General features: G+C 41.1%; 2 protein-coding genes across 2 annotated transcripts in view; one reads left to right on the plus strand and one right to left on the minus strand.

The window, feature by feature from the left end:
• The window catches only part of LOC310958610 (ras-specific guanine nucleotide-releasing factor RalGPS1), a 279,502-nt gene that overhangs the window by 64,781 nt on the left and 198,852 nt on the right, over positions 1-15,869 (minus strand). The window lies entirely within an intron of this gene.
• Positions 1,015-15,869, plus strand: part of LOC310958611 (angiopoietin-related protein 2-like) — a 113,151-nt gene continuing 98,296 nt past the window's right edge. The window contains exon 1 of the mRNA XM_083929624.1: positions 1,015-1,046. The gene's annotated coding sequence lies outside the window, so the exon portion shown is untranslated. The remainder of the gene's footprint in view (positions 1,047-15,869) is intronic.

Genomic DNA, 15,869 nt, shown 5'->3' on the forward strand with positions numbered 1-15,869 from the left:
ATATCTGTCATCTGCATAACTATGATGGTTGAGATTAGAATTCTGCAGAATTTGACCCAAAGTCAGCATATATACGTTGAACAGAAGGAGTCGGAGGACTGACCCCTGAGGAACTCCACATGTCATAGCCACTCGTTCAGGTTGATAACTACCAATGGTCACAAAATAACTCCGCTCCTCCAAGTAGGACCTGAACCATTTCAGGACTGTCCCGCTGAGTCCTGCCCAGGTTTCCAACCGGTTCAGCAGTATATTGTGATCCACAGTGTCAAAGGCATCACTGAGATCCAAAAGGACCAGAACTGACACCTTGCCTGAGTCAGTGGTCAACCTTACAGTGTTCCCCATACAAAGACTAATGTGTGGCGCTGCGCCACACAATCAACACTGAGCACCACAGATTGATTCTGGGTTTTTTGTTATTTTTCAAACCTTTTGAAATATTTTTCCGTTTATTCATGTCCGCATAGCACTCTTCCTCCCTGTCATTTATGTACACACACACAGAGAGAGGCGCACCTCAATGCAGCCTGCGTGCTGACGGTCTGCAGTGTGTGTGTGCACACATTTTCGCTCAAACTTCTGGTTGGTGCTGAAATCTGAGCTAGGGATGTAACGATGCATCTTGAGACAGTTAAAATCAATTAAAATGTGTGATGATTCAACTAGGTTGAGATGAAAAATGAATAGCATCGCGCTATCTACTTTTGACTTTGTTGACATCGGTGCAAAGATGGCTGCGAACGCAGCAGGTCGCTTCTGTCTTTTTAATTGGAGGTTCTAACTCAGTTTTGTCTTTTGGAAGTGAAAGAAGTTGTGTATCTTTATCCATTGATTTCCTGTCCTACGCGCTGTCAGTGACACAGTCTGGCAGCGGTGCGGAGCAAGTTTTTAGGTAGATCATTTCAACAATAGCTCAGTACTCTATGGAGGCTCGTCTGTGTGTGTGCATGTGAAGAGAGATAGAGGATGAACTCAGAGCAGACAGCTGGAGCTGCTGATGGTTGGAGCAGAGGAGATTTTAGCAGTTAAGTTGTTACGTTTAGGTAAGTTTTTCATATTTCCTGACGTTGGTTTGTTTCTGTAAATAGCGCCTCTGCTAACAGAATGGTATTCATCATGTGTACGGGAGAACACAGGTCAAGCCTTAGTTGCTATGTTGTTTAATTCAATTATTGCTTTTGTTATTTATGGTATGATGATTCAGAGGAGGTGGGGGGGGGCTTGGTGACTTTTTGTCGAGGATTCTTTACTCCGAAGTGGTGGAGGGGGGGGGGGGTGTAATGTTAATGGAGGAACACCTGGCGTGGTGTTAGTTGGATTCCAATATTGACAAGGCTCTTCATCCTCTTTGGGAAATCCAGAAATGGGGAGTCAAGACTAAACGGAGAGAGTTGGGGGCTGGGCTCTTGGGGGATGAAAGTTGGGAGTCGCCTGTTGGGGCTTGGGGGATAATCCACTTGTTGGGGTGAAGATGGTGAGGTTGCAGGTTAATTTCTGAGTCTGCTGTCCTCCATGGTCAATCCTTATCTCAGCGCCCTCACCAGATCACCCTCTTATCTTTTGTTTTGGAGTTTCTTGTCTGTTGTTGAATAAAAAATGTTGGAACTTAGCAGCTGTACACCACACTTGTTAAGGCTAAAAATCCATCTGCCTTAAAGAGGTGCCTGCATTCACAAAAGATGTTGCAATTTTCAATAAAGTTCATCGGTTGAGCAGTACACGTGTCTTTGAGCCATCTGTTTAGCATCATCAGCCTGCTGAATCTCTCATCTCCTCGCCGAATTGTTGGTAGAGGTCCACTGAAAAACCCTTCATTATTTAAAACAGTGAACTTTGTTTATCAGATCAATGACACATTCCTGTGTGATTGCAGTGCAGGCCACTCACTGTCATGATCTCTCCGGGTGCTGGGTTCTGCCCGATAACCGTTTTCCCATATTTGAGGGAGGCTATTTGTAGTGCTTTGGCTTTGCACCAAGAGAGTTCCAGGGACTGTGTGATTTACTGCCATTTACACCTGGCTCCTGCCGAGTCTTGGTGGTGCTAGTTAGCTTTCTGTTAGCCTGTTCCTTTTCAGTGTTTTGCGTTAACAGGAGAGTGGTTTCATTCCCATATTGTTCATTTATCTCCACGTTCACTTCGAGCCGAAGCATTGTTGTTTCCAGTACTGCTGTAGGAACTCTAGGTTAACTGGATCAAAGGTGTGACTATCAAATGAAATATTTATAAAGAAAATTAATAACTTTAATTTATTAAAATCCGCACATGGAGAACCAATTAATTGTAGGGCCTTGACTCACGTTCAGATTGAGTTTGTGTAGATACTTCCTTCTCCTTCTCTCCCTAACAGTGGAGAAGCAGGACGCCGTACTGTGTGACAGGGATCTGCAGCATGGTCTGCAGCCTCCCACCGCCTCGGCTCCACCCAGGACACTTGAATGTCCCACTGATGGAAACAGTCCCACAAGTTTGTTGTTGTTTACCTGTACTCTGCACATGGATGTTACGTAAACATGACGTGAGCCAGCGTAAGCAGATCAGAGCCAGCATTTGAGTTTTTACATGGAAACACAACGGTAGAGCGTTATTAACATTTCCTCTCTGGAGGGTGGTTTCACTTTTTTTCGTTTTTAAGCCGGCTGGCGGCTGTGGCTTGGTGGAAGAGTTGGTTGTCCTCTGTTCGAGAGATTGGTGGTTCGATCCCCATCTCCCCCTGGTCCACATGTCGAAGTGTCCTTGGGCAAGACACTGAACCCCGAATTGCTCCCCGTGCTGCGCATGGGTGTGTAAATGTGGTGTGAATGGTTAGATCAGATTAGATGGTATGTAGATGTCCACTGCCATCAGTGTGAATGTCTGTGTGAATGGGTGAATGTGACAGACACTGTGAAGCGCCTTGAGTAGTCAGATGACTAGAAAGGCGCTATATAAGTACAAGTCCATTTACCATTTACCAAGCCCTAAAAACTTCATCAGCGTCTAAACAAAAGGCACATCTGATTAAATATTTTGTCGTTTTCACCCGCAAGCATTGTCATGTGAACAGGCCAAGATGCCTTGTAACTCTTTCCTTGTTGACCTGTTGAAGGATTTCGACACTTTTGATCACCTCACACTCAGATATTGTCATGGACTCAAACACTTTGAGGTAGTTTAGCAATTACCTTTCAACCAGACAGGAATGTACAACAGTGAAAGTGCAGTAGGCCATATTATATCTTTCTTCCAGAGACTAAGGGGTCAACTTTAGGTCTTGTATTATTCACTGTTTATATTAATAACATTGGCATGTCTAACAATATATGTAATTTACTTATATTACACTATTTTATACAAAAAGCAGGGCTGAGTACGGGGGGCTGAGGATCTCGTCTCTGCTTTTTCCGGTCAACGATTAATAATCTACAATTCTCTTTGAATATCCTATTATGTGGACTCAACAACCTTAAACTTGTTTCAAAAGCAGATGAAACAAAATTTGAAGTTCTCTAGAGCCAAGGAAATTGACATTAATCACTCTCAGGGAATGTCTAAATGCAGTTCAAGACTGACTGTCAAATAGTTTACAAATCTCAATCAGAATTTTAAAAGTCGTTAAGTCTTGTTTAATAATGTCTGTAGCCCGAGATCCTCCAGAGTCCCTGTTAGAGATTCCAAGATCTAAACAAAAATCCAAGGATGAGCGGGCCTTGTGACCCCGATGCTCTGGAATGAGTTGCAAGAGACAACTTCGTCCTCCTTTATATCTCTTCTTAGAACATACATTTAAAAAAAACATGCTTTTACTCAAATAACTATCCTACTGTTTATGTATTGTTTAATTGATATTATTTGTATTATGCTTTTATTTTATTGTCATTTTTTGAGATTCTATTTTTACTATAAGATTTTCCTTTTAGCATTTGAATATCAGATATTCAATGCAATCTATTCAAGCTGTCAGAACTTTAATTCAAGTGATCCTTTCTCCTTTTGTTGTTGTTGCTTTAATGAGTGAAACATTGAGAGTTTATACCTGGTTGCGACTGCTGTGCATTTCGTCCTGAGTAAGAATCAGAGCCTGAGATAGAGTCACAGCATGCTACCAGCCCTGTGTAATTTATGTAACCACGTTTTCAGCCTCAGATCACTTTAAGTGAGTTTCAAGCAGTTTATTTTTTCCCTAGCACATAGCTGAAACCCTGGCTACCCTGAACTCATCAGCAGGTTAAGTTTCAGTGAGTGCAAGAAAGAAATAGACTTGCTACCCAGTGACAGGTGTGATGCACATACCACATCCAAAGGCCCATTTTTTAAGATGCTTGCTTTTGAAGAGGTGGAATAGGCTCCATCAAGATTTAACAGTTCTTCTGCAATTTCCACCAGTCTAGCACGTTCAGCCCTTCTCATTTGAGAAATATGTGTATGAGTGCCGCTGTTGACATCAGTGGTGTCATTTAAATCTAGGTAAGAGCGTATCTGAGCTGCAACAAAATCTTCAAACTTACTATCCGACAATAAGTGTGAGCTGAACCTCCATGGTGAACGTGGAATTGTATCTTATGGAAAACTAATGTCAACTGTGGTAGGAGTGTGGTAAGAAGTGACTATCGGGTGATATTCACATGCATTTACGCAGTCAAGGAGATTATTATCGAGTAAAAAGAAATCAATTCGGGAGTATGTGTGGTGTGCATGGGAAAAAAAGGAGAAAGCTTTCCCATGGGGGTTTCTAAACCTCCAAGGATCTGAAATTCTGTGATGTATATTTTTTTACTGTGTGTGCTGATTTGGATAGTGTAATTTGTGTAGGAGAAGTTCTGTCGAGGGTCACATCCTGCACCGAACTGAAGTCCCCACCCATGATAATGCGGTGACTATCAGCGTTTGGGATTTTTGCAAATAGCCTTGTGAAAAACTGTTTATTGTCCCAGGTGGGCGCATAGACCAAAGCTAAGACCACAGGTGTGTTCTGAAGTGTGCCTGAAACTATGACATAATGACCGTCAGTATCTAGCATATTTCTGTTCCAAACTCTTTAAAAGGCATGAATATCAGCAGTGCGTTAGGACTTTAACTATAAGTGCTGAGATCCAAAAATATACTCCGGCCAGTCCGGTGCTGGTTAAAACACAGCTTACACTGCTAACTAGCATGCATTGCATCAACTCACGGTTATCCAGTTAGCGTGATAGTGGCTATAACAATAACAATAGCCTCCCACGGTTATTAGGTCTCCGGGTGGATGTTATGAAACCTTTAGCCTCTGTACTGTAGCTTGCCTCTCCTGGCTTCTAGTATGATTTTCTCCTTCACCTGGTACTTGTGCAGCCTGATAATGAAGTGCCATTCTCTACCCTGGCTTCAGGTTCTCGGATAGCGTGCAGTGAGCACTGTCACATTCTGGCAGTGATTCCAGGAATCGTTCGACGAAAACCTCCATGAGCAGCTCCGTGAAGAAGGCTGTTGGCCCCAGCCTCTCCACTGATTTAGGTAGAACTCGGTCGATGGGGCTGTACGGTGCTCCTTCCAGAGGTTAGCAATAGCCACCATGCTAATCTTGCCACCTGTCTCGTCTGCGGAGCTAGCCTTCGCCCCCTGGTCTTTTACAGTCTGTCTGGTCGCATACGTCGACATCTTTTCGGTGGTGTATCCGTCAAACAAGCAAATATTTCTATTTGTTGTGACTTTTGGGGTACTGAAACCGTCTGCTCCATCTCAGCCAAACCAGAAGTCCTGCTTTTGATTTTCAACATGCAAACCAGCCTTGCAATTTAGAGCAATGTAGCCCTAGAAAAGGAGGTAAAGAGTGCAAAATGGCTCTCTCCTCTGTGAAGTCCAGATAGCTAGTAAGAAAGCCCTGTGCTACTTAGAAGACCTGCACTCAGAGTCTGATCCCTTCTCACAGAGAAATTGTTAGGCCTTAGATCAGATCATCTTGCCTCACCACCACCATTGTGCTTCAGCCAATATGATTCTGGTTTCTCCAAGTCACACTCTTCCCTGTGTGCCACTGACTATTCTCTGTAAACCCTAGAGATAGTTGTGTGTGAAAATCCCAGTAGATCAGCAGTTTCTGAAATACTCAGACCAGCCTGTCTGGCACCAACAACCATACCATGTTCAAAGTCACTTCAATCACCTTTCGTCCCCATTCTGATGCTCGGTTTGAACTGCAGCTGATCGTCTTGACCATGTCTACATGCCTAAATGCTGTCATGGGATTGGCTGATTAGAAATTTGCATTAACGGGCAGTTGGACAGGTGCACCTAATAAAGTGGACGGTGAGTGTAAATATTAGTATTAAGCCCAGTTCAGACCAAAGATTCGCAACGCAACTGTTTTCGAACGTTGCAGGTGAGAGTGGCAGTGGTGTGAACTGGCCCGTCTCCTTGCGAATCTAGCCGGCTGATGCAATCGCTAGCAATTTAACCTGTCTCTCAGAGAGAGAGAGAGAGAGAGAGAGAGAGACGGGGGGAGAGACAGGGGGAGAGTCGAGCGAGCAATACAATGAATAATGAGGAGTGCAGTAATCCAGAACAAAGCAGTGAATCAGGGAAATAAAACGTTATTTTCTCTGTCATCTCTATAGAAATGCAGCTGTAGCAAGTATCTCACTATCTCTGTCCTCATTTATATATTATAGTGCTACAAATTATATCCAGCTATGAAAAAAAGCCTGAAAAGTCTGAGGTCAGAAAGGAAGTACAGGTGTTGCTATGGTTATGATAAACTGTCTCGTCTCGTCACATTGATCTGAACGGGCAGGTTTTAGAACGTTGCAGACCTGCACGTTGCAAGTAGTTGCAAGTTTCAACTCGTTGCAAAGCTTTGGTCTGAACTGTGCTACAGTATTATTGAAGATGCGACTCCTGCTGCTCTTGGGGGAATTGTTGGGTCTCTGTAAATCATGAATAAGTCATAGAGTGTGGTCTTGACCTCCTTTATATGTAAAGTGTCTTGAGATCACTTTTGTTATGTCTTGGCACTGTAAGTAAAATTGAATTTATTTGAATTCTCTAGTCAAAGCTGACGTTTAGCCATATTTTCTGAAACCGTCACTATAGGCCGGACAGTACAATGAGACAGACGATCAGAGATCTGTGATCTGCAATTCTTTCTTTTTCCATACCTTTCTGCTTCCACAACAACGGAACCACCGGCTAACAAAGGCTTTCCCTTCAATCTGGTAATGTAACCAACTGGGGCTGTTACATTAACAACCACACAAGCAGAGCTGGGCTGTTTAATGTATATGTATTGATTTGGTTCTTTACATCCAGATTGGTATTGTTGTGATTTCGGTCAGTCAAGTTATTGGGTAGCCAGTGCTCGGTTGACGTTAGAGTTGCTGCACAAAGAAGAGTTTTCGGGCTTCTGGGTTTACTTCCGTGATATGCAATGGAGTGTTTCTCATACTGGACCGGCCCAAAAGTTCCTGTTCAGCTGAAAGCCTTTTCATTGGGATGACACAGGTTTTTAAATTGCTTTTGGGGCGTGAGGAAAGTTTTACAAATATAAAAAGTTTATAGATTCAAAATCAAAATCATTATCAATTCATAATAGAAAGAGATATAATATATATATATATATATATACATATATATATAAATATATATAGCACATCTGGTGAGTATGACATTTTCTTGTTTAAATTTAAATTGGTACAAGAGTATTTACCTGATTTGTTATTTGATAAGTAGTGTTCTAAATCAGGGGAGGAGCGCGCTGTGCTATCTGCTACAGTGACCTTTGGGGACTCCATTGTAGAAGCCACCAGAGCAAGAAAGAGGTCTTATGTCCTAGGTATGAAGCTAACATCTAAGCTAACATATGTATTATTCGTATGTGTTTGTGTGGGGGAGTGTGTGTGTGAAGAAACGTTTGACCATTTCATTGTGTTACAATATCTCACCTAACAGAATATCATCCCTAAAATCATAATGAAAGGAAGCATGGTAGTGCGCATGTATGATTTAGTTTACAGACAGAGGTGGATTGATTAGTTTAGTTTCCTGCCCATGAGACTTGCAAAAACTCCTGCAGCGGTAGGTTTTGAAGACATAAAAAAAGGCCATTTCCCTCACCTGTTCAACACCACAGAAAACTCAGACTACATAGGACCCTATCCAGAGCCTCATTACTATGGATATGACAACATGTCCTTACATGACAGAGCAGAGTTTATGCTGTGGTACAACACAATGCGTCATGGGGTGTTTGATTTCTGGAGGAAACTATATTCATATGGCATCAACGATGTTGTTGTTTTACGCAAAGCCTGTATTGTTTATCGTGAAGCCTTTTTGGAGTGTGCCAAGCTTGATCCTTTTGAATATACCACACTGGCTTCATGCTGCATGGCAGTGTTTAAGACACAATTTCTCCCCCGTGTCACGCTGGCATTGACATATGACAGGGCTTATATCAGGCAACAGAGGGCATTTTCCAATGCATCCACCCAGTGGCTGGAATTTGAGGACTTTAAAAATAAAACAGAAATTAGACACACTTTGAATCATGGCGAGGAGCAGTTTGGACCATACTATGTTGACGGTTTTTGTCAACAAAACAATAGGCGAATTGCTTATGAGTTTGCAGGCTGTTTTTGGCATGGCTGCTCCAGATGTTTTAATCACGGCCATAAAAACCCCTCAAACCACATTACATTTGGAGTTCTTCACCGACAGTTTAAGGAAAAATTACAATCTCGTAGACTAACACATAAACTAGAAGTTAAGGTTATGTGGGAATGTGAGTTGGAGAGAGCCAAACAAGGTGACCCAATTCTGCAGGACTTTTTGAAAACTTATGATGCACCTGAAAGACTCAACCCCTGTTTAGCGGTCGAACCAATGCGTACAAACTCTATTACAAAGCAGCTCAGGGTGAAAAGATGCATTATTATGACTTCACATCACTGAACCCAACTGTTCAGGCCTGCAAATGCTACCCCATAGGTCACCCCAAAGTGATCTTCCGCATTTTTTAAACCGCTGAAAAATGATTTTGGGTTAATAAAGTGCATTGTACAGCCTCCCAGAGGCTTGTACCACCCTGTGCTGCATTATCACTGCAACAGTAAGCGGGTGTTTCCTCTGTATCGCCCGAAAGTGAAAACCAGGTAAGCGAATGTAACCATTCTGCTGCTGAGGGAGCTCTCTCAGGTGTCTAGGTGAGTGCTGAGCTACTAAAAGCTGTAGAAAAGGGTTATAATGTAGACAGGATAGATGAGGTATGGCATTTCGAGCACAACAGTGACTGTCTGTTTAAAGACTGCATGAAAACCTTCCAACAGCGGAAGCAGGAGGCGTTATCCCAGCAGGTTATCCCAGCTATGCAAAAGACGAGGAGTCAAAAGCAAAATACATCCAAGATTATCACAACAGAGAGGGGTTTCATTTGAATCCAGACAGGATTGGTGTTAACAAAGCTGTGCATAGCATTAATATGCTTCTTTTGAACTCTCTCTAGGGGTGCTTCTTTATGAGTGAAAATCAGGTCACAACTAGTGACAGATCATGATCTTTTTACCCGCTACATGTTTAGTGATCTGTATGATGTCAGAAATGTTCTATTCCTATCTGATCATGTCGCACTTGTCCATTGGTGGTTCAGAGAAGCACAGACAGGTAGAACAAAAGACATAAACATCGTTCTAGGAGCTATGACTACAGCATACGCACGTCTGATGCTTTATGATTTATTGGATAAGATAGGTGAGAGATGTCTCTATTCTGATACGGACAGTGTCCTTTTTGTGTCAAACGAAGGTGACTGGATGCCGGAAACAGGGCCCTTTTTAGGGGATTTGACCGACGAACTCAACGGTGATAGCGATGGGGGTGATTGTATTGTGGAGTTTGTATCTGGCGTGCCGAAATGTTATGCATACCATTCTTTACACAAAAAGAGTGTAACACTGACTGCACACAATGCTTCCATTGTGACATGTGATGCCCTCGTGAAGCAGGCTGCAGCATCCTTTCAGTCTTATTGTGTCAGGTCCTTCAAACTGTGGAAAGACGCTAATGCTAATAAAATAATATAAAAAAATATTGATAACATAGTGTATATATATATTCATGTTGGCAGCCAATGTATGATCATATCTTAAAATCTAGAAATGTACATTTTTTTGAAGGCCTGCCTGTATCTTTATGTGATGATTTATTGTTGCCTGTAAATAAAAACAATTTGTTGATCATTGATGATTTAATGAATGATGCTTGTAATAATGTTGAAGTTCAGAATGTTTTTAGTATGTATGTACATCACAGGAATTTAAGCTTTTTGTATCTTGTACATAATTTGTTTTTTCACGGTAGTAGTAGCCGTACTATCAGTTTAAATGCCAGTTATCTTGTTATTTTCAAGAATCCCAGAGACAAGTCTCAAATTATGGTTATGGCACGACAGATGTTTCCTGGGAAAACTACATTTTTTATGGAATGTTATGAAGATTCTGTGAGTAAGCCTTTTGGTTATCTCTTTATTGATTATAAAGCAACGACACGTGATCATCTCCGTCTCAGAAAGGATCTGCTTTCAGATCAACCTGTTGTGTACATTCCTAAATTTAAATAAAAACATGTTTGAACATATCTGAGGAAATCTGTCCTGAAACTTTTGCATGATGCATCGCCTTGTCAGAGAAAGAACATTATTAAAAGTGCTTCCTCAGACTTTATTCTAACATTATGTGAGATTGCATACAATGTTTTAAAAGGCAAGATCCCTCTTACCAAAACACAATACCAAAAGTTGAAAAAGAAGAAGGTGGGGATTGTTTGAAAGAAAAGAAAAGCGAAGAGCAGACGATGATGAGAGTCCCTTTCTATCTCCTAGACCTATGTTATCAAACTGGATGCATTTTTGCACCACCATCTCAGGTGGTGTTAAATAAAAAACTAAAGATTACGTAACAGAGTGTTCAGAACCCCTTTATTTATTTATATTTTCATGCACAATACAGTTGGCAAAAACAAAACAAAACTCATCTTGAAAATAAATCTCCAGATTGTACACATTGTGCACACCCGAAGTCACTCTTTGCACATGAAACAGAGGGTTATATCTTTTTCACAAATTTGCATACTATAACATAATTTTTCTGTAGATTATTACTATATTTCTTCATTAGAGCATCATAAGAAAAACACCTTTATCCATATGATAGAGAAAAAAATACAATGCTGACCACACACTGTGGAGCATACATCTTGCACTTGTTTTACAGAATGCTGTATAGACACACTATTTCTATTAAGAAAGTAAAAAATTGATTCAGGGAAGTGTGCGTATGTAGGCGCATTACCAAAGCTGTCAAAGAATGAACCCACTCCATGTTCATTGATGTAAAGGGCCAACCAATGTTGACCACTCATGTAAGAGGGGTCAGTATTTATCACCAGCCCATAGGGTCTATTCATAATAATTTTTTAGGTAACTGATCGCTGGCAAATACTCCTACAAAGACACTTTGATTTACCAGCTTGCCAAGAACCTCAGTCAACTCTACTCTGTTTATATTGTGACGATCTCAGTAAAAATCAATGAGAACTTGTCGCCTTGAAGATATCTCGATTATAGAATCATGTGTGGAATAAATTATGGCTTTATTGTTCTCTGCAGAGGGTTTCTAAAATGCGCCTCTAGACGAACACTGCCATTTTTTATAAGGTACATATGCCCTCTACAACCCTCGTCAGGGGTCAAGTTAAAGCAAAACATGGAATAACCTTTACAAAATTCATCCCTGGTTATCGCTACAGCAGCCAGTGGCTGCATATAACTGGTGATAATATCTTACGGCATCACCCCTTGCAAAATTGGGCTGAAAGGGTTTTGAGGGATATTTCTGCCCATCAACGTATAAACATAAAAATTCTATATCATAATGATTAAATGCAAAATGATTACTTGTATAAGATCCGCTAAAGGATTCATTATCTACAAATGCTATAACAATACTTTTCGGTATCTGCCCCAAAAATATATTTTCCTGATTACAGACCCGGATACCATAAATGCATCCACCGTATTTCGCATTAGACAAAATTCAACATTTAACAGCCTGTCCTTAAAAAACAGATCAGAGTGTATAGGAGAAATTAATTCCACCACACAACCTCCGTCTTGATAAGTCCTTCATTATCCCCGCCAGCTGTCACATCCTCCATATGACCTGCAGTGTCCATACAAAACAATCTAGATCCAAACTGTGTTTGTAGAGCATCCTTTCCATAATTTAAAAGACATTCTATAATCCCTCGATAAGGATATGTGTTTTACGACTGTGTAATAAGTCTGTCCCCCAGCGATATATCCACTTGGGATACAGAGTACATCCAGAGTCGTTAATAAAGCCAACTTCATCTCCTTGTGCCAGATTTCCCTAGTTAACCATGGTGATCTTAGCACGGATGTACATAAAAGTATTGTTTAGGTCAAGATATTCTTCTGAACTTGCAGGGATGTAAGAATCTAATGGAGCAGTGTCTGTAATGGCTGCTAGAGGAGGTACTTCCACATATACACATTTCTCAATACTTGTTTGTGTTAACGGAAGGAGAAACATTCTTTTTTACATTACGATTTTACACATTCTTCTGACATTTCGTGTACTAAAGCCATTTTAGAATATATTTCCAGCTCTTGCCTTGTGATGTTTTGCCCCCTTACGTATTCACACGGGTGTACTTTTTTTCTTTTGAAAGCAACCCTCTTCTTTAGTATCAATGCGTGTTTTACAGAGCCTATGATAGTGTGGTCCGTCATATCTTCTTGTGATCATTTGGTTGTTGGATCCTTCAAAATGTACGATTCGGTACATAACTGTCTCCCACTGTCTGATATTCAACAATGTCAGAGTATACAAAGATATTGTACATGCCTACGTTTACATCGGCTGGATATGGTGCAATATACACCAGTGAAATATGTTCATCGTCTATTGCGTTGTCTTCTGGGGTTTCAAAGACCTCCCCAGGTATAAAGCCCAACATTTGTGCAAGTTTTCCTCGAAACATCAATTCCAGATCTCTTAGGGGTATTACAGACACTCTGTATGTAATCGTATTGTATCTCAGCTTGATATAGGGCATATTATTATTGGACAAGCAGTTGTTTATCTCAGTTATTAGCTGTGGCATAGTATTGTAGAATCTGCTCATTACTGTATTACAGGCCCTCTTGATTGTTTTTCTATCGAATGCAACAAATTCTGTTTGTCCATGTTTTTGGATATTGAATTTCTATTAACCCCACTTCTTAACTCCCTTTAAACTGTAAAGGTTTTGGCAGTTTTGTTCTAAAGTTTGCTATTGTCAGGGTAGAATGCTTCAGAGGAGTTGCTAGGCAGTGTGAGATAAAACCCCTCATCGTCCATGTTGGACCCCTAAGGCAACTTGAATGACCTGTTTTTCTGAAATCCAGGTATTAAACTTATCCGGCCACCCCACCCACTTCACTAGCACCATGGATTGCCTCTGTCGTCTCTTTTTAGATAGTATTTTTTCTATTTTATACGTCTTGTTTTTATCCACAATAACTTTTTGTAGCTCTTGTTCGTAAAAGGTTCCATGCAATATTTCCCCGTCATAGTCCTTTAACCTGTAGACAGATACCCTGAGCTGACGGGCATGCAGCGCCGGACCGTTGTATTCCTTCATTGGTAAAACTATTTCCCCTGGATTGGCTTTCCCTTTCTCGTTGTGATTATCACACTCCCCGTCGTTAAGTATTTTCTAATCGTGTTTGTTTCTGTTTCTTCGTAGTTTTTCTGTGTTCCTGTTTCCTCGTCCGTCTCCCTGATTTCCGTCGTCTCCTCGTTCCTGTATTTCCCTCGACCGTCTCATCATTTGTATTACCTGTTTACCCTGTAGTGTTTGCGTTTAGTTTGTAGTTCATTAAATATTTGTTTGTACTTTTTCTTCGTGTCCATGTCTGCATTGGGTCCACCCGATTTTGTGTGTTATCTCTGTACCGTTCATGACACAGTCCTTCATCTCTGTTTTTTATAAGCTATTAAAAACAATGTATTTGTTGTCTTTTGTCACCTCAGAGGGTCTCATTTTAATACTACGGTGATAAGTCATGTTGTAAGAGCTGACTAGGCCTTGTAGAATGTCCACATAGCGTTTTGAGTTATTGGCTGACAAATAACTCCACATTTTAGATTTCAGAGTTCTATTGAAACGTTCAAAATCGGAGGCCTTAGTTTCATTTGAATTGGTAAAGTGTATAATTTCATTATTTTTGATTAGTGACTCAAATTCTTTGTTTAAGAACTCCTTTCCTTTGTCTATCTGTAATTTATGAGGTATTCTACCTTCTTCTAGAATATCTTTAAAAGCTACCAAAACACATCTACCACTTTTGCTTTTCAAACATCTAACCAAGGCATATTTTGAAAACAGGTCTATACATGTTAATGAATATCTCACCCCATCGTTTTCTGAAGAATATTCTGACATGTCCACTAGATCTGCCTGAAACTGCTCATTAATTTTATGTACCAAAACTCTATTTCTCCTAAAATGTATGGGGGCTGTTTTGTGAAGAGTATATGCATCCTGTTTTAACAGCCAGTTTTCTACATCAGAGTCTGCACAGCGAGCTCCAAGATATTTGTGTAGAGCGTTTTGAAGTTTCTGTTTACGCCCGTATCCTCCTGTACTTTCCGGATCATAATATCTTTTTTTTCATAACGTCCTCCATGACTGATGTTGATAAATGAACACTCATTGTTTGTGATAAAGGGTTTTTATTACCAAACCATATTTGCACCATCATACTTTATACACATCAGAATCTTGTCTTTAAAAACAGACAAATATCATTTACATGTTGTCTTCTGTTTAATAAAAAAAAAAAAAACGCACACAGTTCAAAACTCAAGACATAAAAACAAAATACATGGCCCTTATGGTCTTTGTCATCATTTGGAGAAAGCAATTTACAATATTGACGAATGCAACCTTTATATCACTGCATTTACCGACAATCCTCCGTACCATGGTCCCTTGCCTCAAACAATACATCTGTTTTTTGAAGCTAGTCCAATACAGATTTCTGTCGATGATATATAATGTATTATCAACAGCGTTACTCCACAAAGATCTCATATTGTACATGGTGCATTTCTTTCTGCAATTTAGCATGTTAGATACACTCGCCATTTTGCTGAGGTGTTTTCCACACACCAAATCTTCAGAGAGTCCTGAGCTTCAGTGTTCAGTCTACTGTACTCTCTAGTTAGCAGTCTTTAGCTTGGAAATGAGATATGGTTCTGTCAGCCACTTCAACAAGGCAGTTGCAGCCACGTCTCGTATGCTGGTCAGAGAAGATAAAGCGATGCCTAGACAATCCAACACATATGTCTGTGCCTTTGTATAATTATCATTTAAAACCTCCTGCTTAATCTCTCTCAGATGTCCTTTTTCTCCGGGAACCATCACCATATCGTGGTGGAGAGGTTTGTGTGTCACTGTGAACCTGATGGCTGTGTTGTCTGGAGCCTAGTGCTCCTGGTAGGGTCTCCCATGGCAAAGTGGTCTCAGGCGAGGGGCCGGACTAAGAATGGTTCACAAAGACTCAATGGACAAACAAGAAAGAGTAAGAGAGACCCTGCCCGGAGGGAGCCCGGGGCCCCCGTCTGGAGCCAGGCTCAGACGGAGGGCTCGCCGGCGAGCGCCTGGTGGGCGGGTTTGCCACGGAGCACGGCCGGGCACAGCCCGAAAAAGTGACGTCAAACCTCCCTCTTCTCCATCCTGTCGGCCCACCACTCGCAGGAGGAACCACTTGGGTTGGGTGCATTGGTGGCAGTGAAGGTGAGGGGCCTCGACGGACCAGACACGGCAGCAGAAGGTGGCTCTTGGGACGT

Source organism: Echiichthys vipera, assembly GCF_963691815.1.
Source record: "Echiichthys vipera genome assembly, chromosome: 16".
Classification (NCBI taxonomy): Eukaryota; Metazoa; Chordata; class Actinopteri; order Perciformes; family Trachinidae; genus Echiichthys; species Echiichthys vipera.